At 40.8% G+C, this 18,932-nt stretch overlaps 1 protein-coding gene across 1 annotated transcript in view; it reads left to right on the top strand.

Annotated features, from left to right (window-relative positions):
• LOC140251865 (bifunctional heparan sulfate N-deacetylase/N-sulfotransferase 4) overlaps positions 1–1,859 on the top strand; it is a 108,291-nt gene extending 106,432 nt beyond the window's left edge. The window contains exon 15 of the mRNA XM_072336025.1: positions 1,369–1,859. The gene's annotated coding sequence lies outside the window, so the exon portion shown is untranslated. The remainder of the gene's footprint in view (positions 1–1,368) is intronic.
• Positions 1,860–18,932: the final 17,073 nt, after the last annotated feature.

The following is an 18,932-nucleotide window of genomic DNA, read 5'->3' as shown; positions in this document are numbered from 1 at the left end:
ATCTCATTTTGTCAAGCACAGTCTGTGTGACTGAAGTTTCACTTCACCCTATCACTGCTGGAAAGTCAACATTAGCTTGATTTCAGTTACAGGGCACAGTTTCTTCCTATCATGTTACTCGATCAGTGCTGTGGCATAGCTGGGGCTTCCTGACTTGCTGCCAGCCTTATCATGTCACTACCATCACCTGTGCACCAAACCCCACCCCAGCACCCCACGGGGCGGCACTGTCTGATCTCCTCCCACAGCACAGGTCTCTATCTGCTCCCATCTCCTCCATCTCTGATCACGACAAATAGAATAGCTAGAATAGCTCAGAGGCTGATGCAGGTGTCAGGGTCTACAGCAGCAGTTTTGATAACCGAAGTAGGACTTCATCCCTCAGAAAACCAAGCCTGTGTAATTGAGGTTCTTTTTGAGTGAGAAGCAATTAGAGTGGCATCCAAAAACTTCTAAATTATGTATTGACCTCTCAAGGTCTGAAATAAAGTTGCCAGATTAACTGCTTATAGATGTTTTCTAATAAAACAAATTTTCTCTCTGATATGGAATCAGACTGCCAAGTGTCCCCAAAACAAATTAAGATGGTGACATTATAAATTCTTGGGGGAGGAAAATGTGGAGTAATGAAAGCACTGATGGGTCGAGGCTCTCTGATGTGATAAGGCAGCAAGGACATGCCCTGAATTCGAAGGCAAAAGCTGAATATTTTCCCTCCTGCTTCCTCCATGCTTATGTTAAATTCTGAGCCAGAGTAGCGCATGAAAATTACATGACAGGCAGATCCTGTTAGGAGATGGAATATTGCTCATCTCCTGACCCATCAACTGAGAATGAATTGGTTGCAGGGTGCTCGCTTCAGCTGAACTGGGCCATCTTAAAGTTAGACAACAACTCCCAACTCATAATTTTGTTTCCAACAGTAGCAGATTATTTTTATAATTGGATTAAAATTGATATTTATAATAGGTAAGCAAAATACCATAAAAACAGGTGCAACATAGGTATATAAATTAGCAGAGATTAAGTGTCCAATTTAATTGAATTTAAGTGAGATTAAGTTCACTACTATTGTTGTGAGCAGCTTTGTTTGCACACGCTATTTAACTTTGCCATTTCATCTCTCACATTTAAGTGCTCTCTCTCATCAGTATATGCTCTCTCTCTGAAAAGGCTAAAAACTCATACAGTCTCCTCACTAGACTTGTCCTCATCAGTATCAGAACATGAAAATTAGCTTTAAATGTTAGTCTATCCATCATTGTATTAGCTCATATATCTCTGGAACTGTTGCTTGAACGATTTTAAGAAAGCTTTCTTGCAGGAAAATTCCTATATTGTCCTTATTTTCTCTTTTTTTTCTTCCAGTTCATCCTCTTAGTGCGAAAGCAAAGGTGTGGACCTGCCTATGGATTTGTCTCCATCACTTTCCTATCTTGAAAAGCTACCAAAACCAAACGAGGACTTGCAAACAACACAGATTCTGAAGTAATCAATGTTCCAGTGACTGGATAACTTTTATATGACTTAATATCATTTCTGTAGTATTTCAAAACAAAAGACATTCTCTTGAGAGAGTTGAGGAAAAACTTCACGGTCTTGCCCAAGCCTTTTCTTTGTTCTTTTCTTTTTTGCCCCTGGTGACGACAGCAAATCCAGACAAACAAGTACTTGGTGTTGAAGAAAAAGAAATCAAAATGCATTTTAATCACTCAAAGTATTTTTGTTGGGGTGGGGTGGTGAGGGAGGTCAAAGTTGATATTTGCTGGAATTGTTTTAAATAATTGATGTGCATACACCTTATTATTAGTTTTCTCACCTCTGCAGAATAAACACTTCTGATGGTGTATAGTACAGAGAGCTTTTATTTCCTCTCTCCTACTTTCTGAGCCAAAACCTGCTCTTCAATGACCTCAGTGGTGTATTTGGTGTTGTGCACTGACTCAGCACCTTCTCCCTCAGTAGCCTTGACACTTTGGGACACACAGTGCTGTAGGCCCCACTGCCTCCCTCCTGATCTCCCCTTCCCTGGCAGGCAGCAATAACTGTGTCAAGTCTGCCATCAAGGCTTTTTTCCCCCCTAAAATATCATGATGCTTCTATTTTTTATCATACAATATTCATTTGTTTTACAGATGCATGTCAAAATGAGGTTAAATCACATTACAACCAAGAATTCCTAATGCAAACCTTAAAGAATAAGAAATTATGTCTCACTAGAGGTTTTTTTTTTTGGTTAAGTGAATTAGAAGTGACACTGCAGACATCTTTATACCAGTCTGGCTTCTTTCTGGATCTGCTTGATGCTTTCAGACAAGGGAGATGTAGTAGGTAAAGTTTTCAAAATATTTTCGAGCTTCAAGTCTGCTTCTCAAAAATGACTTTCAGGCCCTCCGAAACCGAGTGATTGGCTTTCTATTGTAATTATTTGTTAGCAATTGAGTCAGACAGCCAGGCTCTTTCGAAAGCCTGCACAGACATTTGCCTGTCTGCTTCTTTGGATCCCAAATGCCTTTATACATCTAAATGAAGAGATTACTGAACAAATGTAGCTGTTTTTTCCTGTCACTCTGTTCTTTCCTAACCACCTCTTATTTTTCCTATCTATTTCCCAGTGGGGAAACGAAACCCTGTGGAAATCACTGCCAAAACCTGACAACAAATTTGAACAACACTTGTATTTTTAGCTAAAAGAAAAATCTTATTTAGTAAAAAGATAGATAGAGGCATTCTTCCAATAAAAGCACTACTTCTATTGCATTCATTAATGCTTGCATTTCCCCTTCCAGCTTCTGGAATCACATTATTCCCTCCCAAACAAAGAGAAACCTGGAAGCATTAAAAGCTCTCAGCTAGGGTTCTTTCTGCACACAGTTCATGAGAAGTGTAGAAGGCCAATTTTTCATGTATGCAAATAACCACATTCCAGTTAGAAACTGATTTATAGAATTACAGAAATGAATTCTAGATGTAATTTATCCTCAAGTTCATGAAGAACTAACAATTTCCAACAGAAACCAGATTGATATTTGCATTTCAGACTGCTGCAGCTGTTAGGCTGGGGGGAAGAAAACACATTTAAAATATCCAAATAAACCCATACCTTCCACTTTTTTGTTTACAAAGCCATTTTTTCCTGCTGCAGCTATGTCTAATCAAACATGGGCTGGTTTTATAGCCCTCTTTCTTCTGGAAGAGGACTGTTGCATGTTAATATACAAATCTGTTTTCACCACGGAAGGTCAACTAGGTTTATGAGCTGGTAGTTAGAATTACCCTGTGGTTTTTTTCAGAGGTTATTTTCAGCCAGAGGAAGGTCAGCGGTGGGTGGAGGGGGATTCCTTAATCTGTCTAACTTCCAATTCCATAAAAACGCTATGGGGGTTCAAGAAAGCTCTCTAATTTGGGAGATAATTGCTTGCCATTCAATTGACTTTGTACTTACTACTCCTCTATCTCTGCTGTCTTGCAGAACTTATCTGTAAGCCACATTCCCTGTTGAGTAATTTAACTTCTTTCCATAGTATGATTTAAATTACAAGAAAGAGCTGGATATCTGAGGGGAGAGTTCTTACAGAACTTCCTGCAAGTCAGTTATTTATAGTTTCCTTTAATATTTTTTGCTTCACTGTGTTTGCCCTGGCCAAGGAATCATCTCTGTATTAATCTGCATGTCCTCTGAAGGCACACAGATTCCAGTAACATCGATGATGATTTGATATTCTCATAAAGGAGAGATGAGAATCACCAACAGAAAATGCTGTTTAACTGTATTATAGTTACAGCACATCTTCCTTCAGAGCTCTGTGTAATCACAACAAGTAAACAAACAAAAATTGTTCTACAGTGTGAAACATTTAAGAATTTATAAGCAATCTTGCCTAAATATAAAGCAAAAATGGCATTTAAGGTACCCCATAATGGCTAAGGGCTGGAGAAACCCCACTATTTTATTGACATGAAATTCTCCATGCACTACATAACCAGGAAGTTCAGTTTGAGCACCAGAGCCAAACTCACTACTGCCCAGATTCACTGCTAGGTAGGAAGCCCATGCCTTCCAGTGGCCTGAGGCTCACCTCCAGCTGCACACCACAAACCCACAGTTTAAGAGGTTCTGCTTTCATCATTTCAAATACATTCAGCAGTTTTGGTCTATATTACCAAGTGATTACCCTCCATACGGTACCCAGGTATAAGGGATACCAGAGCAGTTGCTTGTAATCTGTGTCTAAATCCATGAATTGAACTTAGGTTCCCTTCCAAGAGACACTGGAACCTCTGAACAGCTCAGTGGAACTAAGAAGGATGTTGGAATCTTATCAAGGTAGCACACCTACTGCTGCAAGAGATTTCTGTACCACATCTGGCAGTAAAACTCAGCATAAACTTTGCAAGGGTGTTTTATACAGGAAAATAAAAGTATGTATTGAGTCTTCACTTACTTGGATAAACAGGGCTTATGAATATTGTAAGTTTTCTGTCCTGGGTATATCTTGCGCTCTCTCCTGCTAAAGGACAGCTTCCTTGCTGCACTGTGGTCTGCTTTCACTGTTTCACTCTATCCATCTTCCCTAGGGCTGCATCTCAACATCAGTATCTGCTGTTCTGCCTGTAATATTTCAATAGCAACCATGTTTTTCTGTAAGAATTTCTTATGTTCCTAGCATTCATTGAGGAAAAAAATGATAACTCACAAGTAGGCACCATCTTCCACTTCATAAACTATATGCATTTTAATTACTTTTGAATAACCTCATTAACTGATGTAACACGTACTACTATTCCTATACTTTTATTCAAGTGCCCAGCTCCAACTCAGGGAAGCTACTCAGTTATAAAGCAGGACAGCATTGGATGGCACCATGTGTAAATCTGCCATCATTAAGTTGGGAGCTGAAGTTAAATTATAAACTGTCATAAGCAGGAAGAACATTTTTATGGATCCCAGTTCATCCTCTGCAGACTTCATCTATTTCCAGTAACTGCAACACTGAATATACTCCAATTTTTCAGCTGCTTGGAAGAGGAGAGAGTTGAGCCTGGAGACTTAATTCACTTCAATCTTCTTAAAAGATATGACCCAACAACTCAAGATAAAAATATTTTTAGCTTAGGGAGATATAGGGAGGCAATCCAAAGCAGCTGGGACAATCAGAATGGACAACACCCTTGCTTAACACTAAAACTCATTCTACCAAAGGTTAAATGCAGAGCCAGAAAGCAACCTCTACTTCTCCCTCTTGTTACAAGATCTGGTTAAAGATGCGATTTCAGGTTTTGCCTGGATCATTGTGAGAAGCTGTAAGAGCTAGAACAACAACCATGCTGTAGTGGTGTTTCTAAGCCCCACTTTATTAGAAGCAGTCCCCTTACACACAGGACTAGCTGAGATTTTTATTTTTTCTTTACAAACATATTTTATATCAATGACATCTTGCAACAGCATTTTTTGGAAATGGAAAACTTTTATATGAAGGAGGATATTTATGACTACAGAAGCCTGCTCAGCAGCTGAAAGTTTTAGTGCAGATCCTAAATCACCACTTCTCTAGTGTTGTAGCTAATTTTTTTTTTCTTTTTTTCCAGCATTGCTCTGTACTTTTCATGTACTTTTGCTAAAGTTTCTGCATATTCACATAATGAAGTCAACTACCCATCATGCAATAAAGTCAGCTGTCCAAGACATCCAAAATGAACCAACCTCCCCAGTAACAAATGCAAAATCTCCACTTTTCCAAAGTGTTTGGCACGCAGCTTCTCAGTGGGCTATTATTTCACCACTGGGCTGCCTTTGCCATAGGGAATATTGCCACTTCATCTTCATGGTCACACAGAGGTAATGATGGTGATCTCAACAATTGCATCCAGACCAAGTCTGTAGGAAGTGCATGCACAGCAAGCAGCCACCATCCCACAGAAAAGGATGGTGGCTGAACTTGCTCTTCTGCTGCAACCAGTGTGAGAACGTACACATCATCTGAACCCCAAAACCTTCACACCCTGGACTGGCTCATATGACAATGCTGATCTGCAGGACCTCCCAGCCCCAGACGAGTCAGGTTATATTCCCTTCAGTTGGTCTCTCACTACATCACTGTTGGTAACACGTTGATTCAGTAAGTGAATCTAGAACAGAAGTGTAAATTAGAAAAATGCTGGTGATTCAGAAAAAGAATTATTTTAAAGGAAAATACTTGAGAGACAATTGTATATTTTCTTGTAACCTTCAGTTGTGTTAATAAAATCTGTGCAAAATTCTTGCTAGCTTTAAACTTCTGACTTGTCTGAAAACTAGATCTGTTAGAAACCGACAGGAAACTACCACATTACGAGGTCTCTCACTCTTCTCTCTGCAGTCAGATCCAGTACGTCTGAAGGTTCTCAGGGTTTGCAGTCCTTATTTATAACAGATGTTGCCAACAGCTTTGGATGGTTTCCATCACAATTTGTCTTCATTTGTCTTAGACACTACAAAGACCCCTAACACATAGACCTCTCCATGCCATCTTTGTTGCAGTTTTTACACTCTTTCTCTATAAGGATAAAATTGATTTTTGGCCCCCAGAATATGAAGCTATAAGGAGAGCTAAATGAAGCATTTGCCAGAAGCCTACTCTTCATTCTGTTTTCCTTGTTTTCTGTAAGACATAATTGACCAAAACTGAGTATTGAAGTAAAACTATTCTTTTCAGACTTGTCTTTTCCATGGACCTATTTAATATTGGCATATTAAGCACATTTTTACTTTACTCATAAAAAATAAGAATTCTGGATACTTAATTGTGACACAATGAAGACACTAAAATTCCATAATGTACAATAAAACTACTTTCATAGATGTTTAACCCTGAGTATATCCACTTTCTGGTTTTCTTCCAATGTTTTTTGTTTGTTTGTTTTTTCCCAATTTTGCCTTTTGGTTACTTAGAGCCAAATAAAAATTATTCACTTCTCCATAGATAACTCCATTCCATTTTGGCTGCCTTTTCCTTTTGCCACTTGTTATCTTGATAATTTATTCCTTCATAACTTTCTTGTTTTTCCAATAAAACACAAGTTGAATTCTGGGGCAGACACTTATCTTTCTTCTCAGTAATAAATGAGCAGAGGAAAGTGCTATTGTTTTGTGTGTCTGGGTTACGGAAATCTCTCCTACAGTGGCTAAATTGCTACCAGGCAGTTTTACTCGCAGAGGCCAAACACTGCAGGAGAGTAAGAAAACTAGGAGATTCAGTTTGAGCTAGTTGCTCCATTTCCTGTGTCACTAATAATAATCACCACTGTTAAATGCATGAAGAGACCATAATTATAGCAAGAAGCATTTGAAAAACATAATGAGGGACAAATGACCAACACCCTGAAACAGAAAGTCCTTCTTGGAGAAGATTTAATGTATGGTAAAAAAAACTTCATGAATTCCAGCAAAACATCTCACTAAAGCCAAACCCCACAGTTGCTATGTTCAAGTCATCTTCCAAGACCTGCAACATGTAGTGTTTCCCAAACAAAGAAAAAGAAGTCAAGCATATCAAAGTCTCTCCTTGCTGCAAGTCCATCTATTATGAACTTTATATTAGAGTGTTAAGCATGTCTAACTCAGCAGAGGCAAGGAATTATTATTTCAGCAGGTGAGAATAGGATTGGTGGTAGCATGAAGTAGAAGTCTTTAGAGGGGACTCAGTGGCAGTCAAATTTGATGTTCTTCCTTAAGAGGGACTTCTACAGGGACAGGATCAGAGAGCAACTGCCATTTTTAATACTCCCTGTTGTTTAGTGCTCTAGCAGTATTTAAGGAGGGAACTAATCCTGGACTGGAGGCAGCTTGCTGGAAGCAAAACCAAGAAGACCGAATTTCACCAGGGAATTTGTTTGCAGTGCAAAGCCTTTCAGGGATGGCAGTATGCAACACCCAGCAAGGAGGAGGCAGAAGCTTGCAGAAGCTATTACAGATTTACTGGGAAAGTCAAAACTTATTTTCTCCTGCAAGCTTCACCCTGACCAGCGTGAAACCTGTGCTACTTATGCCATTACTCAATTAGCTCAATGAATTGCACCATCACTCATCAGCTTCCCAAAACAAGCAAAGCCCACGGGAATCCAAATCTGATTTCAAAATCGCCTCTCTGAAGCTGGAATCATTCAGGATATAGAAGCATAATCCTATTACAGTGGCAGAGTTTAAACTCTCTCTGAGCCGCCGGAACAAAGATTACAGTCAGCATAACAACCAGATCCCTGCAGCCCAGCAGTCAGACCCAGCTGGAAATGCCTTGGAGGAGCCTGCTGGATACCTGTGGGTACGGCTGGGGTGGAGGAGGACTGTGGTCAGTTCTGCATCTCTAGCACAGGAAGGAGAAAACAAGGATCAACGGAAAAAGCTGCATTATTCACAAAAATATCAATTCACCACTTTAGAGTTAATGCACTGAAATCCTTTGGCTGATCCCATGAAGCTGGATGACTCAAGGGTCTTGAGTCACAGGCCATTCAGAAAAATCCACTCCACTGAATAGAGCTGAATGGAATAAGCAGAAAATAAGGCAATCGGAACCAAAAACAACTGCACGTACTTGGAACAGCAAGGAATTCTGTCAACTATGTGAGCTAAAAGTTATTGGATAGTAAGTTAAAAACAAATAGCACAGACCTCAGAGTGAGTATTGTGTCTCACAAAGCAGCCATGATTACATATACAATGCCAAAAAGTGCACTCTTTACTTTGCTCCCTTGCAGCATTTCTTGTAGGTGGATAATACAGGAACCAGACTCTAATTGTATAATTGACTTAGAGTAATAGAATGCTATCTAGTGTTCAGTTCTAGCAAAAATTCTTTGAAAATACTTGACCTGAACTCCTTCCTACGCTGCATTAGCTACCATTTTTCTCAAGAAAGCAGTCCGAACATTTTAATAAGAGTTTGTGAAACAAATGCACAATCTCTCTAAAAATCTGGATACTTTTTCTCATGCATTCACACACACTGAACATTAGGTGGGCAAAAAGCAATGGAAACACCATATTTGAGAGGTACACAATGAAATAACTAACATCTCTACACGTACTTAATGCCACAGATTTCACCTTGTGCAAGGCATTATTGTAAAACCTGTGAAAAAAGGTTGCGGGAACTGGGCTTGTTTAGCTTGGAGAAGAGAAGGCTCCGGGGAGACCTGGTTGTGGCCTTCCATTATTTGAAAGGAGCATATAAACAGGAGGGAGAGCAGCTGTTTACAAGGGTGGATAGTGACAGGACAAGGGAGAATGGTTTTAAACTGAGATAGGGGAAGTTTAGGTTAGATATTAGGAGGATTACTAGCGCAACGACACATCATCAGTAGGGTAAAACTAACCTGTCTCAGAATGGTCTAATCCCAGCTCACGTTCCCTATTAGTGGGTGAACAATCCAATGTTTGGTGAACTCTGCTTCATAATGATAGGAAGAGCCGACATCGAAGGTGAAAAACTTATAAAGGAAGTTTTTCACACAGAGGGTGATGATGCACTGGAACAGGCTGCCCAAGGAGGTTGTGGATGCCCCATCCCTGGGGGTTGAAAATAGATTACCATTGTGGTCCTTTTCCAGATTTCCAGAATAACTTCACTTTTTTTTTTTAGATTTGTGATGATTTGTTCTGTACTTAAGGGAAGAATGGAAACCAGTACATACTTTTTTTGCTCTCGAAAATCAAAAATGGGGACCCAAACAGAAGATAGTCCTTATGTTTATATGAGAGCAGCTGCAGGCTTCCTAAACTTTTGAAAATCTGGTTACAGAAAATAAATAAATAAATAAATAAATAAATGCAATTTTTCAAATTTCAGCCATTGCAATTTGAGAGGGGCATTTCTTAAGCAGCTCATGTACTACTGAAGAGGAAAAATGAAAATCACCTTTACCTTATGAAGTGGGCTGTAAGAAGACACTTTTGAGACATTTGATTGTGCCCGTATTATTGTATATCACTGCTGCCTGTCATTGTCATAACAAACAATACAAAGTAGATTAAATTTATGGGAAGAAAATAAAGAAATGATTTCTTTTTATTGATACACTGGAAATTCTTGCTTCCTGGGTCCATCTGGTAAAGGATATGATCTCACCGTCTGGCAAGCATTCAACCTCTCAAACCATAATGGGAACCACAACCAGCAAAGAGCACCCTATCACATCTGGCTTCTTCAGAAGGGACTACCTGGATACCCAGGCGCTGCCACTCAAGCACCCTGTCAGCCTCTGGCTCTTGTTCTCTGGTGTCAACACGCCCAGGTTTGCTGAATTCTCAGATGGTAGGTCTGAAGAGTGAAAGCAGGTCAAATGATGTACGGCACTAATTTTAAACCATTTTGGAAGGCAGCACCGTCTGACACAGGTCTCAAAGGAACATTTTCCAATCTTCTGGCAATGCAGAAGGGACCACTCTTTTGGCACATTTCACAATGTTAGAATAAAGTTCACCTGCCAGAAGCCTCAGAGGTGCTGAGCTGAAGAGGTTGATTTCACAATGTTAGAATAAAGTTCACCTGCCAGGAGTCTCACAGGTGCTGAGCTGGAGAGGTTAAAAATAAGATTCCTCCAGACACAAAGTTCCCTCGAGTGTCAGCCTTAATTTCACTACCAGCCTAGTAGCAAAGGAGGCACTTTTAATTAAGTGCAAGACAAGTATGGAAAACTGAGTTGAAGAAACAAGGAGGAATAGGATTATTATAATCCAATGAGACATAATTAAATGCAGAAATCAAAGGCTCTAACAAGTTCTGTGACTCTAAGAGTCTTCAAGTGGGTATTTGCACTTTAATCTGACACATTGCAGCTTCTTCAAAAAAAGAAAAAGCTTTTTAAGAAGGAATGAAATGATTACAAAGCCATTCGTAAATCATTAAGAAAATACAAAGTGAGCAAAAATCTATAAATGAACATTACAGCAAAGGCCTGATCCTCACACACAAAAAAATGTAAAATCTGACAGCACTCATGAAGATACTATTTTTAAATCTATATTCCTACGTGTGTTTTAATAATCTCAAGGTACCAGCATTAGAGAACAGAAGAAAGAAGCACAACTTTGCTTAAATCCATTCATGTCCATTTACAAATCATTCTGATTGGCCTTGAGGATTCAGTGATGTACAGCCTCCCGGACCTCATTCAAAGTCTGCTTTAAGTCAATAAAACTTTGCTGACACTAGGTCAGACCCACCATAATACCTCTTCAGGCCCAGCTCTACCATTCTGCATCCAGAGATGTGAGAAAGTGATAACAGCCCTCCATGCCAGATGTTCCCACCCTGTCCCCATTCCACTACTAACAGATACTTTTAGGATTTGCAGTCAGTCTTAAAATACAGTTAAACAGGAGAGACAGGTTCTTGGATGTGTTTCAGTACTGCTGTGATGTGCAATACCAATTAGGATCCAGCATTATTTCACTTGTCTTCTTGACCACCCCTGTGTAGACTAAAAGTTTTGCCTCCTCCTCCACTTCCACTAGGCTGTTATCATTGCAGTGGGTGCCAGCATGGGCCAGATTCTGCATAAGAACATCTTTGTCTTCCTTAAGCCATGCATGAAACCATCTCACAATCAGTCACAAACATTCAACTCACATATCTTCAGCCTTGTGATACAGTTATCAGCTAATAGAACAAGGGAGTCAACGTAAAAAAGGAATAGCTAATACTGCATAGTACAGAGATAAGGTGAAGGTTAGTGCACAGACCACAGGGATTAAATTTAAATATTATTTCCTTGTGTTCACCTTTTATTGTCTACTCTTACTTTTTGAAGAAACATAGTCATGATCTTTTTCCTGAGACTACTCTGATTGTAAAGTTTAATTATGGCTACTGCTGGAAAAAGATTAATGAATACATAGTCCAAAATGCATTGTAACAAAAATATGAATGTCTGTAAAGAGGTACTTTCTAACTTTATGCTTTTCTGAGCAGAAACAGCTCCCAGGATACTTCAGCCGCTTTTATTCCCTGATAAAACAGACAATTTATTTTTAGTTGCTGAATTGGTCAGATTGGGGAATATGAAGAGGCCATGAAAGAGCAACACACTGCACTGGGAACAGAGATAATAAAGTTTCAAGGAGGCATCCATGATACAAGATAATGTTATTTCAAGTGGTCTGCACTGCAGATCCAGCTCCTTTTCAAGTCCTACCGTCTGGACAAAATGCACATTTTTTTATTTTTATTTTTTTGCAGTGGTGTGAGAAAAAGTTAAGGCTCAGGCTGTATCACTGTTCATTTCTCACTGAATGCTGTCCTTGCATAAAGCACAAAACAGGGCCCTAATTCAGCTGTGGGAGGAGGATTCTCCAATGAGAAGGAAATAATGTTTGCTATTCTGAAGAGTTCAACAGAGCTTTAGTTTTTTTGCCATATCACCATTTAAAGCATAATACTGCAAGTTCATCTTTCTCTCCTGGACATGATTCTGTGGATGCCATTATCTCACATACCCGCATACTGGAGCTTCTTTATTACATATCCAGAACCACACAAACGGTCTGGTGTCCCTCCAAGCCAGTAATCTCATTCACATTCATACCTTGGACGAGAGCCTAAGCCAAGACTGCCACCAAGAGTTGTGCTTCTGCAAAAACAAGTTGAGGGACTGCCTGGTAGGCAGAGAACTTGGAACAAAGAAAGTAAGCAATGAGTGCTAATGGCCTCATGTTGCACTGGGGAGGTTCCGGTTGGGTATTAAGAAAAACTATCTTCTGAAAGAGTGGTTGGGCATTGGCACAAGCTGGAGAGTCATCATGGAGTGGATGGAGTGGAATGGAGTCATCATCCCTGGAGGTGTTCAAGAACTGTGTGGCACTGAGGGACATAATTAGTGAGCAATATTGGTGGTCGGTGGATTGTTGGGCAAGATGACCTTAGATGTCTTTTCCAACCTTAATAATTCTATGAAATTCTGGATTCTTGCACCTGCAGATACATTCTGTACCTCAGCTCCAACTTATTTTTTGAGTGGGAGCTGGAGGGGGGTAGGAAGGGGGGGAGTGTGTGTGAAGGAGGAGGAGTTGAGGGTTTTGCACAGTAGCTTCTCCTCCATACAGGGTAGAGAACCAAGGTGACTATCTTCTCAGAGCAGTGGAGTCTCCTGGTGGTGTTCCCAATCAGGGCACCAGGCTCCAAAGGAACAACATTTGTCCCTACACCCCTCAGGTGTCCTCAGCCCACCTTGATGCCCACATGCACCCCTACCTCCTGAAGAAGGATCTGTGTCCTCAAAGTACAGATTTTTTCCCTCAGAGCCACATCTGACCACTCCCAGCTGGCACTTGAGTTGTTCATAGGGCCAGAGAGGGCAATTTGAAATGCATTCACTGCATGCCCATGGGGAGAAAGGCTGAATGTATATGAGAAGAGTAATCAACAGTAATTCTTCAGCAGTCTATCATTAAATTTGTCATTAAACAGAGTCCACTGCTACCTGCCTGCCCAGACACCGGCGGCAAGTTGTGCACACCACGTAATGGCATTTTGATAGACTGTCTTTCCTGCAGCCTTCCTGAGATTGGACTGCATAATTTACACCACCAGCATAGCATTGCCTCACTGTTATTTGAGCAGCGAGATCCTTGTCCCACTGTGATTAGACTGTGATTAATTGGATGCTTGCCTGCGGAGTCAGAGTACAGTGCTGGGGACAACTGCCAAGCGTCTGGGACACGGCACAGAGCTTGCCATCCTCAGCTAACCAGCCTGGGTGTTTGTGCTGATTCATCCTCCCTCCTGCACAGTGAGGAAAAAGCAACCACATTATTTAAGCATTTATGGTGTTAAGAAGGACAGGGTGATGTCCCCAAGCCAGCTGAACTCCCCTGCCCAGGGACATTCCCTGAGCACACCTGCTTAGGAATTGCCCGACAGCATCACTCTTCAGAGCCCTAACTCTCACACCAGGAGGCTGCCAGCCACAAAGTTGCTCCTAAACCTTTAAGATGGCAGGAGAGGTGAGCTCCTGGGGGCGTGTAAAGCCCCTGCTTCTGGTTCCACACCACCTAATGTGTCCCTGGGAAGTGCCACTGTGGACAAAAGCATCTGTCACAGCTCAGTTATGGGACGAGGGTTTAGAGGGGCAGAAAGGAAATCCACAGGAATTAATCATCTTTCTCATAGCAGCTGGCAATCAATATACCTGAAGAAGGGTTGCATATTGATTTCTAAGGCTGTGTATACTTCTGCTAGCATCAACACTATATACAAGGATCTGGGTGGTGTATAAACAGAAAATGAAAGGCGATATGTCTGTGACGACGTATTGATTAACAAGCTATAAAACTGTTTCAGAAGAGTGATCTCTAGGTGCCTGTCCTTTGTTTATGTCAAAGGCACGATTCTTTAGGTGGAAGCACCTTTGATAACTACAGGGTTCTGATATTTAGGGAAAACAGCCAGTGAATAAATAGTGTGGCTCATTTTAGAAAGAATCTGTTTGGTATTCAGTCAGCTTTGTTTGGAAGGTGAGATTCATTCTGTCTTTGACAGAGGGGAATAAAAAACCCTCTCTTCTCCCCACAGAATAATACAGACGGTTCTGTACTAAAGGATGTGGTTCATTTGTGAGTATGTAGATGTTACCTGGGTTCTTCCTTCTAAATCTACATTAGATAAAACATATATTAGAACCTTTGGAAACCGATGCACTCATCTGTGTTGTAGAAGACTCCACCACAATAAGAGTGCAGCATGCAAGCACCTAGTGCAAGCAGACATAAATTCACGCAGGTCCATGCATCATGAAGCACCATTTGTACCAAATGTTTTGCTCAGGTTTTACTACATGCCTGCACTGCTGTCCAAATTCACTGCTTATCCCCTTATTATTTATGGCAAGTGCCTGCTGCTGTTTTCCAAGAGCTTGTAAGCTTTCTGTAGGCATTGTATTCCACTTTGCCTTTAGCCAACATGTATATAAAAACCACCCTAGCAGGAGGAAATGGGATGTCATTCTTTTCCTTTAGATGTCTTAATGATAAATAAGTATCTACTACTCACATGATATAAGCAAGACAACATAACACTAATCAAAAAACTTTGCTTCTTTTTACAACATTGGGCTCTCAGTTAGCTAAGTCTTCATCATTTCAGAGGATGCCTGCAGCACCCCATAGCAGTTACAGCTCTGTTACAATACATAAGAACAGCTGTTGGGATCACATAGTGGCAGTAGTCTCTCCACTAAAATAAACCCGTTATCAATCTCACCATTAAAACAAGCCTGGAGACAGCCCAATAGTTTCACACCAGCACTGAGGTGAGCAGGGAGGAAAGGATTACCACAATTGCAAGAGGCACTGGGGAAAGTGACATTTTCCCCCTCCAGTCTCACAAAGAGCCCTGGAACCAACACAGAGCCTTCCTCCTTCATCCTGCCAAGAAAGGGGGCACATATCTGGGACTAGAGCTTAGCACTACTTTAACTTCTGGGTATATGTAGGAGGGGGAAATGGTTGGCACTTGTAGTTTCACCTAAGAGCAGTATTCAGATATCAATTAATTCATACAGCCCAGACTCAGGTATGATGCACGTTACTGTTCTCTCATGCGTGCTTAGTTATGTCAGCAAGAACTTCATTCTCCAATAGCAGATTTTAAAGCCACCCAAGCCCATCTGTAGCCATGTCCAAGTAAACATGCTTTCAAACTAATCTCATTCCTAGCAGTAGAGCTTGTTGACTCATATAAGTCTACCTCTCTTATTAATGATCCTCTTAATAACACTGCTATTGTTCAGCCCTTGCTACAGCTTCTGCTAGCTGACCTGTCTTACTTTCCCCTATAAGCACCCTGAATGCACAGCTCCACTCTCTTAAACTCTAAATGGGATCTAGCCTTCCTAAACTAGTTGCAGCAACCTTCAGAAACAACCATGCCATTCAGACAACACCTGCATTTTCTTCATGCATACTTCACTCTCCATATTATATTAAAACAAACAAATAAACAGAAACCTAGTTTCCTTTCTAGTAGCAACCAACCCTATTGTAGACCACAAGCTCTCCCCCTCCAGATCAGGGAACAAATTACCTAGGTGCTGTCCCAGCATTACACATGGTTTTTCAGATGCTGCAACCAGCTTATTATCTCCCTTTTACATGCACATGTATTTTTTTCAGCTGTGTTGACCTGTGAGAAGAGAGAGAAGAACAAAAGAGACTCTTCCAAGGCCTACAGAGTATGGTGTTTCTATACACTGAAGGAGCAGGGGAGAGCAGCCATGTGCATGGATTGTGATCTAAAATCTTGCTTGGGTAGGCTCCGTGTCCTCTCCAGGTGTGAGATGTGGTGGTTCATGGACTTGAGCTACACAGCCCACCTCCCCATAGTCTGCAAAGCTTCCTTTGCTCCGACTGTCTCTACCCTGCAGCCATAGGCTGTATTGAAACCTGGGAAGTGGAAAAAGCAACATTGAAACCCAGCAAAGTAAAACAGGACACTGAAGAAATTGCAAGTCAAGCTGTGTTATTCATTCTCATAAAGAATATGGAAAAAGACAAATTTTCAAGGTGTCACAGGAGAGTGGTGCAGGATTTAGGTCCAGTCTGAGCAGAAACTCAAAGCCATGCCCACGAGGAGCTGCATCAGAGCACAGCTCTGTGCAGGACGTTGAAGCAGTGATGTATAATTCAGCAGCGCTCCAAATACCTATTCAGTATGGCATTTATGAGCAGAAATAGCGCAGTGGAGCTTACTGGATTTATTGAGTGCAGCATTTATTATATTCATTGAATTCCCTGGTTTTATATGGGACTCCTAGTAACAATTTCATTTCAGCTCTTACATATTAACATATCCAGAATTGCCTAGCACGGGTTTTCAGCAGTACAGAGATGTGAGAGACAACACCACTCACATTTAGAGCGGTGCAATGGAAAACAATAATACCGATACTACAAATAGCTTAATGGGGGAGCAATATGCACTGCAGAACAAAAAAACTGTTAAAATATCACTGAACCTCCACACGTGATCAGAGAAGCAGCAGCAGGACCATACAGATCTATACTAGTTGTGGTCAGTCTGATTCTCCTTTAAGCCTCCTGCAAGGAAGCTCAGTATCTCGCTCCCTGCCTTATCACCCTTGGTGCCCCATGGCTCTGACCTGGCCTGTTAGCCCTGCTCCACCGGTTCATTTCTCAATAAATTGAGCTCATGACACCTTACTGATCTCTAGCATTTATGGAAAAGAGATTATTTCTTTTCCATTTTATTACAGTTTTTCACATAGTGTTACCCCTTCCAGCTTTCTCCTTTCACCCAGCTCTTTGCCCCTTCCCTGATAAATCAATTATTTTCTCCAGCTTTTCCTTCTCCATCATTTCTAAATCTTCCCAATCTTGATATCCCAACCACACTGAAGAAAACCAACAGGACAACTGATTTAAGCTTTAAGATTCAAGAGTGCACTCTCCGTGCTATTGCATTCATACATTTGGGGTCACTGGTCTTGGCACACCTCAAGTTTTAACTGACGTCCCATGCTGTTCATAGCCATTCTTGATGTGATTCCAGACCAGCAGGCAGCCAGAATTAAAGATGCAAAGGGGCAAAGGGTTTATTTCCAGATATAAGGTAGATGGGATGCAAAGAGGAAAAGAAAACCATCCCTGCCATCAATTTCCTCACTGGCCAAGTGATACCCTTGGTGTTTTGCATCTCTTTCACTCTCTAGAATTTCTGGGGATGAGACCTCTGTGATGTGTGTTTTGTAGGGCATGAAGGATCATAGACTCAGGGTAGAGTCTATGCCAAATTTCAAATGAGGGTAACTTCAAGCTTAAGATGTGCAGGCAAAACCTAATCTACTGATTCAGACTTGTAATTTACAGTTGCTATTACATGGGTTTTCTTTTTTTTTTTTTTTTCAATTTGTTTAATGCAATGTCTCGGTGGCCTGAGGTCAGTGATGGAGATGGGTAGTGTGGCTGCCAGCAGCACAGTATCCCCCTTCATGTCATTGCCATCTTGTGGGGGTTAGTAAGAAAGAAAAAGCACTATTTGGGGTTCAAATAAGCACATGGGTTCAGATAAAGCTTTCAGAGGGTAGGAGGGGATGATGACAGTGTCTGAAGTTAACTTTGTCAGCATACAGTGAAATGCTTATTCCGCCTGCACTGAGCACTGCAGTGAAACAGAGCAGGATTGCATGCTTATTTTCCAAACTCTCCACCAGTCACACAAGCAAAGCCTTCTGGTACTTCCAGCCATCATCTCTGCATGAACTTCCAGACTGTGGTTAAACCTTCACCATAGCATATGATCTGGCATGTGAAATCATGAACAACACTAATGTTGACCACTTTGCTCATTTTTTTAAGGCACAAGAAAATACACAGCAGTTGTAGTCAGGGTACCATTTTCATGGCTATGACAAAAGCATAGGTCACAACACTTGCATATGTGTTATCTGGTATTCAGAATCTCCAGCCTTATTAATTTTAAATATCACATATGCATCCATATCAGCAGATAGAAAGGAGGAAAAATAGTGTCATCAGCATCATCTATGCATTAGAGCAATCTGAATGGTGAACAAAACCTCATGCCCTAATTTGGGTATTCAGTCCTTAATACAAAAGAGATCAACATAGCACTGTCACTCTGTGGGGTACTAACAACTTGCTTTCCATGTGGTATTTACTTCGCAGATTCAATTGAAATATCAGCAAAAATATTAATGTCTGTCTGAGCTCAACCCATGTAAAACATTTCGCAGTACCAAAAAAACTAAAGCTGAAAGTTAAATTCTGTACTAAAATTTCTTGCACCTATGTGTGGGATCACAAAATTTACATCCACGCACATTTATATCTTCAAAGTGGATTCTGAACTTGAACTCCAAACCAAGACACTTTCAGTAACAAATAAATATGTCTTCTTAACTCAACATTTCTAATTGCA

The sequence above is a fragment of the Excalfactoria chinensis genome, chromosome 4 (genome assembly GCF_039878825.1).
Source record: "Excalfactoria chinensis isolate bCotChi1 chromosome 4, bCotChi1.hap2, whole genome shotgun sequence".
Classification (NCBI taxonomy): domain Eukaryota; kingdom Metazoa; phylum Chordata; class Aves; order Galliformes; family Phasianidae; genus Excalfactoria; species Excalfactoria chinensis.
The sequence above is the reverse complement of the archived record's forward strand: the minus strand, read 5'-3'. Positions and strand labels throughout refer to the sequence as shown.